The following is a 7,500-nucleotide window of genomic DNA, read 5'->3' as shown; positions in this document are numbered from 1 at the left end:
GCCAGGCGTGGTCCAGGAATTGTATCCGTGGACCGCAATGTGCGTTCGAAATGTCGATGTTCATGTGTCCTGCAGTTCACACGTTGACGCGCAATTAGCTGCGTTCTTCATCGACCCACGAGCCAAGTGATCCACCGTTCAGGGTAATCTTTTATAAATTTACAACAGTTCAATACTCAAATGTACTCTTCTCGGTTCTAGCGAAGCCGAGTTCCGTCACGTTCGACCAACGGGAATCGAACGCGCAGAAGTCGCCATAGGATTGACGACACAAAAACGTTCGAAAAAAAAAGAAAACGACGAACGCGCGAAGATACGCGCGTTCGCCGGCCGGGCGTAAAGTACATTATGATATATAACAACCATCGAGATCGAAGCTCCGTTCGTCAGGAAACGACGGGGATATATACACCCGATTCTGAATCCTCTGTACAGCACACGATCTCGCGAACGAGTAAGCACGGTGGCTAGCCCATGTTATATATGTGTTTGATTCTACTCTCTCGTCCAATTATTCAAGAAACAGCGCGCGTGCATCTCTCCATCGTTCGGGTGATAGTAAAGATTCGATGGGATTCGCGCGGCCGTCCGCCTCGAGCGGTCTTTCGTCCCAATATCCAGAAGCAGAGTTTGAAAAACTCTAGCGACGGCACGGGTGTCCGACTCACGACATCGAGGTTTCGAAGCCGGCGATCCCCTCCGAACGGATGGCGACCACGCGACCGACTGAAAGCATGAAAAATCGACGAAAGATAGAACACATCTCCGTTCGGGTGGTGTTTTTTCTTTAAAAAAAAAAAAAAAAAACAAAAATTCGATGGGACTCGCAGCCATCGTCCTCGCGCGGTCTTTCGTCCCGATATCCAGAAGCAGAGTTTGAAAAACTCTAGCGACGGCACGGGTGTCCGACTCACGACAACGAGGATAGACAGCCGGTCCCCTCCGAACGGGTTATGCGATGATAAACTCGATGAAACTTTAGTCTCGTTCAGGTAGTGTGTGTCTTGTAAATCAAAAATTCGATGGGACACGCATCCATCGTCCTCGCGCGGTCTTTCGTCCCAACATCCAGAAGCAGAGTTTGAAAAACTCTAGCGACGGCACGGGTGTCCGACTCACGACAACGAGGATAGACAGCCGGTCCCCTCTGAACGGTATATTATATATGAGATGATAGACGACAAACTGGATGAAACTTTAAGTCTCGTTCAGGTAGTGTGTAAATCAAAAATTCGATGGGACTCGCATCCGTCGTCCTCGCGCGGTCTTTCGTCCCGATATCCAGAAGCAGAGTTTGAAAAACTCTAGCGACGGCACGGGTGTCCGACTCACGACAACGAGGAAAGACAGCCGGTCCCCTCTGAACGGTATATTATATGAAACTTTAAGTCTCGTTCAGGTAGTGTGTAAGTCAAAAATTCGATGGGACTCGCATCCGTCGTCCTCGCGCGGTCTTTCGTCCCGATATCCAGAAGCAGAGTTTGAAAAACTCTAGCGACGGCACGGGTGTCCGACTCACGACAACGAGGATAGACAGCCGGTCCCCTCTGAACGGTATATTATATATGCGATGATAGACGACAAACTGGATGAAACTTTAAGTCTCGTTCAGGTAGTGTGTAAATAAAAAATTCGATGGGACTCGCATCCGTCGTCCTCGCGCGGTCTTTCGTCCCGATATCCAGAAGCAGAGTTTGAAAAACTCTAGCGACGGCACGGGTGTCCGACTCACGACAACGAGGAAAGACAGCCGGTCCCCTCTGAACGGTATATTATATGAAACTTTAAGTCTCGTTCAGGTAGTGTGTAAGTCAAAAATTCGATGGGACTCGCATCCGTCGTCCTCGCGCGGTCTTTCGTCCCGATATCCAGAAGCAGAGTTTGAAAAACTCTAGCGACGGCACGGGTGTCCGACTCACGACAACGAGGATAGACAGCCGGTCCCCTCTGAACGGTATATAATATGAAACTTTAAGTCTCGTTCAGGTAGTGTGTAAGTCAAAAATTCGATGGGACTCGCATCCGTCGTCCTCGCGCGGTCTTTCGTCCCGATATCCAGAAGCAGAGTTTGAAAAACTCTAGCGACGGCACGGGTGTCCGACTCACGACAACGAGGATAGACAGCCGGTCCCCTCTGAACGGTATATAATATACATTATGCGACGGTAGACGATCAACTAGACGAAACTTTAGTCTCGTTCAGGTGGTGTAAAAAAAATTCGATGGGATACGCACGCACGGCTGTCGTCGTCCTCGAGCGGTCTTTCGTCCCAATATCCAGAAGCAGAGTTTGAAAAACTCTAGCGACGGCACGGGTGTCCGACTCACGACATCGAGGCTTCGAAGCCGGCGGCGTTCCCCTCTGAACGAACTTCGGCTAGACTAGTTACGAATCGTTGCTACACATCGTCTTCATCGTCGTCGTCGTCGACATCGACATCATCATCATATCATCATCATCATCATCATCATCATCATCGGTCATCGTCGCATAGCGGGCCAACATCCACGCGATGCGTCTTCGTTCTAGGTTACCCGATCCACGAGTATGTTACACGTGGTTTCGTTATTTCGAACGAAACGACATACGAAGAGCACACGCCCTTTGGGTAGGAAGCACGTTTCGAGAACGACGAGAGTTTCGATGAAAGAGACGAGAGAAGTCGACGCAGAAGGTATCCATGGATCTTCGAAGAGAACCTTCGAAGATGTATATCGGTATCCTTTCGCTCTGCGCGACTCGCTACAAGTTCTTTCGCTCTCGTCGACTCGTTCTAGACGCTTCGTTCGATCCCAAAGAGGAGTCTTCGATATGTCCCGTTGCTAGGAGGAGAACAAACGCAACACAGACCACGAAACATAGAAGAGAATAGGCGAGCATGATCACTCCGACACGAGGCACTTTAGAGATTTTCTTATTAGTTTGCATGGACTTTTATATTTCGTTTGTACGGTTTCCACGATGCAAATACGAAATACGAGATCGTGACGGCGGGTCTTTCTGTGTACGGCCTCTCGCAGGCGCCACGACTGCATTTCTCTTTACACCTGGTTTCCATCGTAATTTTTTCGTTTGATATCGAGCCTTAACTTTTGTTGGCTCTTTCGAAGCTAGAGTTCCCTTTTATTAGAATTTCATATATATATATATTATATGTTATATGTTTTATTCGGAGACGGCGGGTCTTTCTGTTTACGACCTCACGCAGGCGCCTCGAATAAGTTTCATTCGCATTTCGTTTTTATACTTGTATATATATATCTCTTCATCCCGATGATCGAGAGAGAGTGCCACCTTCTCTTCGTATAATTCCGTAGCTGGAGGGTCGTCTCCTCCTTAAGAATATTTCTATTCGTGCCAACGGAGGTTGCCAAGCTCCCTGGCGTTTTCGTTTGTTAAAGTATATAGCTTGTTAATACGTCGTATATACTTTCGTCGATACAGGAGGAGTACGGCTCCTTACCGACCATTGTGATATATATTTCATAGTTTTTATATGTGTTCAAGTCAAATTCTTTTGGTATCGTATCGTTAATGATCCTTCCGCAGGTTCACCTACGGAAACCTTGTTACGACTTTTACTTCCTCTAAATGATCAAGTTTGGTCATCTTCCCGGTAACATCGGCAATGCTTATCACATTGGCCGCGCACCAGTCCGAAGACCTCACTAAATCATTCAATCGGTAGTAGCGACGGGCGGTGTGTACAAAGGGCAGGGACGTAATCAACGCGAGCTTATGACTCGCGCTTACTGGGAATTCCTCGTTCATGGGGAATAATTGCAAGCCCCAATCCCTAGCACGAAGGAGGTTCAGCGGGTTACCCGGGCCTTTCGGCCAGGGAAAACACGCTGATTCCTTCAGTGTAGCGCGCGTGCGGCCCAGAACATCTAAGGGCATCACAGACCTGTTATTGCTCAATCTCGTGCGGCTAGAAGCCGCCTGTTCCTCTAAGAAGATTTGTTTGTACGTTGGTAGTAAAAACCCACCGACCGAAGCCGGGGGCCTTCGAGATACCATAAGTTACGTCTATTTAGCAGGCTAGAGTCTCGTTCGTTATCGGAATTAACCAGACAAATCGCTCCACCAACTAAGAACGGCCATGCACCACCACCCACCGAATCAAGAAAGAGCTATCAATCTGTCAATCCTTCCGGTGTCCGGGCCTGGTGAGGTTTCCCGTGTTGAGTCAAATTAAGCCGCAGGCTCCACTCCTGGTGGTGCCCTTCCGTCAATTCCTTTAAGTTTCAGCTTTGCAACCATACTTCCCCCGGAACCCAAAAGCTTTGGTTTCCCGGAAGCTGCCCGCCGAGTCATCGGAGGAACTTCGGCGGATCGCTGGCTGGCATCGTTTATGGTTAGAACTAGGGCGGTATCTGATCGCCTTCGAACCTCTAACTTTCGTTCTTGATTAATGAAAACATTTTTGGCAAATGCTTTCGCTTCTGTCCGTCTTGCGACGATCCAAGAATTTCACCTCTAACGTCGCAATACGAATGCCCCCATCTGTCCCTATTAATCATTACCTCGGGGCTCCGAAAACCAACAAAATAGAACCGAGGTCCTATTCCATTATTCCATGCACACAGTATTCAGGCGAAGGTAGCCTGCTTTAAGCACTCTAATTTGTTCAAAGTAAACGTATCGGCCCACCTCGACACTCAGTGAAGAGCACCGCGATGGGATATTAGTTGGACCGCCCGCGAGGAGCTAAGCCCACCGATAGGACGTACCACATAATGCCAGTTAAACACCGCGAGCGGTGAACCGACACTGTGACACACAGATTCAACTACGAGCTTTTTAACCGCAACAACTTTAATATACGCTATTGGAGCTGGAATTACCGCGGCTGCTGGCACCAGACTTGCCCTCCAATTGGTCCTCGTTAAAGGATTTAAAGTGTACTCATTCCGATTACGGGGCCTCGGATGAGTCCCGTATCGTTATTTTTCGTCACTACCTCCCCGTGCCGGGAGTGGGTAATTTGCGCGCCTGCTGCCTTCCTTGGATGTGGTAGCTGTTTCTCAGGCTCCCTCTCCGGAATCGAACCCTGATTCCCCGTTACCCGTTACAACCATGGTAGGCGCAGAACCTACCATCGACAGTTGATAAGGCAGACATTTGAAAGATGCGTCGCCGGTGCTAGATGACCATGCGATCAGCACAAAGTTATTCAGAGTCACCAAAACAAACGATGGACGGACAGACGAGCCATCCGCCACCGATTGGTTTTGATCTAATAAAAGCATTCCTACCATCTCTGGTCGGAATCTGTTTGCATGTATTAGCTCTAGAATTACCACAGTTATCCAAGTAAATGTAGGTATGATCTAAGAAACCATAACTGATTTAATGAGCCATTCGCGGTTTCACCTTAATGCGGCATGTACTGAGACATGCATGGCTTAATCTTTGAGACAAGCATATGACTACTGGCAGGATCAACCAGGGATCTTATTCGTATAACAATTCTTATAAATTTCGTTTAAGTTCTCTTCGTGTCGTAGGTGGGACGTAAGCACCGTACGACGAGACTTTTCGTTCTTAAGATAGATATATCTATAAAATATATCTCCTAGCGACGTTCGAGATACACCCATAGTTCAGTAATAATCTTCGAACGCCGCTCGCAGCCACTTTGTAATTCTCAACTCCACCTCCTCTCTTCTCTCTCTCTCTTTCTCATAGTCTTATATAAAATGTTTAGAATCGTACTTCTAAAGGAACATTTCCATAATGCTGTCTTCGTGTAAAAAGACTTATTAGAATATCTTAGCGGTAAAGCACGTATACGCACCTCACGCTGAACGAACAAGCGCGTATCCCAGTGCGTCGCGCTGGACATACCGTAAGAATATTCTTTCAATCGGTAGAACATTTTCGGCAGAAGACATACTACGCAAAGATAGTACGCTCCTACCGCCTCATCGGATACTTCTGCGAAAGCAGAAGTTTTTATAGAAAGCAGACGGTTATACTCTTTTGAATGAATCGATGCTCAGTTAGTACAAGCACACACGCATCTAACAATTTTTGTTAGAATACGTACACACAGGTCACCAGCTTCCCGACTCAGGGGAACCTTGCCACGATATTTGGTCATTACGTCCAGGACAGCGACCCGCGGCGCAGCAGTGTAGAGAAAAAACCAGAACGAGAACGGAGGAACAGTCGAGAAATAGCGTAAAATACACTAAGACTCGAGGAGCGGTGACTGAATTCTCAACCGAGGCCGTAGAATAGCCACGCGCTCAACGCTGTTCCGACCGAACCGTCCGGCTCGACGTCTCTCTTATAGATACGAAAGCGCCAGCCGGAAGGCCGGCGCCGGCCGGGCTAGCGGCCGCGCGCTTACGGTGCAAAACCTCCGTAGCAACGTACCGTTCGGAAGGGACGCTGGAACTTAGTCTCGCGAACGCTCGATCACTACTATACAAAGCCAATATCCAACCATCGAAATACATTACCAGACGTTTTATTAACATAATAGAAATGCATTTTTACCAAAAAATTAATTTTTTTTTTCACCGAAAAATTGCATCAGTAAACATACTCTTTTATCGAATACGGACAAAAAATAAGTTTATAATCAATTACAATACGTTAAAATAAGTAGAAATATGCAAAAAAATATATACCTTGTAACGTTAATTAACGAAAAAATTAGAAAAATATCCCAGTCGTGTCAGTTCGACGAACGCTAATTTTTTGAAAAAATCGATAAAAATGTTTAATCCCGACGTATTTAATAGAGATAGAACGATTCCCGTAAAAAAATTTATACCTTGTAACGCTTTTTAACGAATAAACTCGAAAAAACTTTTTCGCCCTCGGAATTTTTCTAAGTCCCAACGTACCGGCTCGGAATTTTTCTATGTTCCAACGACCGGTCGTGTCGGTCCAAACGTTTTTATATCCGTCTGCCGACGATATAAACGCTTAATCCCGACGTATTTTATCGAGTTATAACGATTTCTTGAAAAATATTCGTACGTTATAACGCTTTTTAACGAATTAATCGAAAAAGAGTGTTCGGTCCGAAAATTTTCTAAGTACGAACGACCGGCCGCATAGGTCCGTTTTTAAAAATCGTTCTCGGACGGAAATAAACCATTAATCCCGACGTATTTCGTCGAGTTACGTCGATTTATGCAAAAAAATTCATACCTTGTAACGCTTTTTAACGAATAAACTCGAAAAAACTTTTTCGCCCTCGGAATTTTTCTAAGTCCCAACGTACCGGCTCGGAATTTTTCTATGTTCCAACGACCGGTCGTGTCGGTCCAAACGTTTTTATATCCGTCTGCCGACGATATAAACGCTTAATCCCGACGTATTTTATCGAGTTATAACGATTTCTTGAAAAATATTCGTACGTTATAACGCTTTTTAACGAATTAATCGAAAAAGAGTGTTCGGTCCGAAAATTTTCTAAGTACGAACGACCGGCCGCATAGGTCCGTTTTTAAAAATCGTTCTCGGACGGAAATAAACCA

The 7,500-nt window shown here is 46.3% G+C and overlaps 2 non-coding genes across 2 annotated transcripts in view; both read right to left on the bottom strand.

The window, feature by feature from the left end:
- LOC126877915 (5.8S ribosomal RNA) overlaps positions 1 to 146 on the bottom strand; it is a 155-nt gene extending 9 nt beyond the window's left edge. The window contains exon 1 of the ribosomal RNA XR_007695447.1: positions 1 to 146. This exon is cut by the window's left edge and continues 9 nt beyond it. This is a non-coding gene — a ribosomal RNA (5.8S ribosomal RNA).
- Positions 147 to 3,533: 3,387 nt separating this feature from the next.
- On the bottom strand, positions 3,534 to 5,456 carry LOC126877918 (small subunit ribosomal RNA). The gene has a single exon (XR_007695450.1). It is a non-coding gene; the product is annotated as a small subunit ribosomal RNA (ribosomal RNA).
- Between the last annotated feature and the right edge of the window lie 2,044 nt (positions 5,457 to 7,500).

This window comes from Bombus huntii, unplaced genomic scaffold (assembly GCF_024542735.1).
Source record: "Bombus huntii isolate Logan2020A unplaced genomic scaffold, iyBomHunt1.1 ctg00000284.1, whole genome shotgun sequence".
Lineage (NCBI taxonomy): Eukaryota > Metazoa > Arthropoda > Insecta > Hymenoptera > Apidae > Bombus > Bombus huntii.
This window is presented reverse-complemented; position numbering and strand designations above follow the sequence as displayed.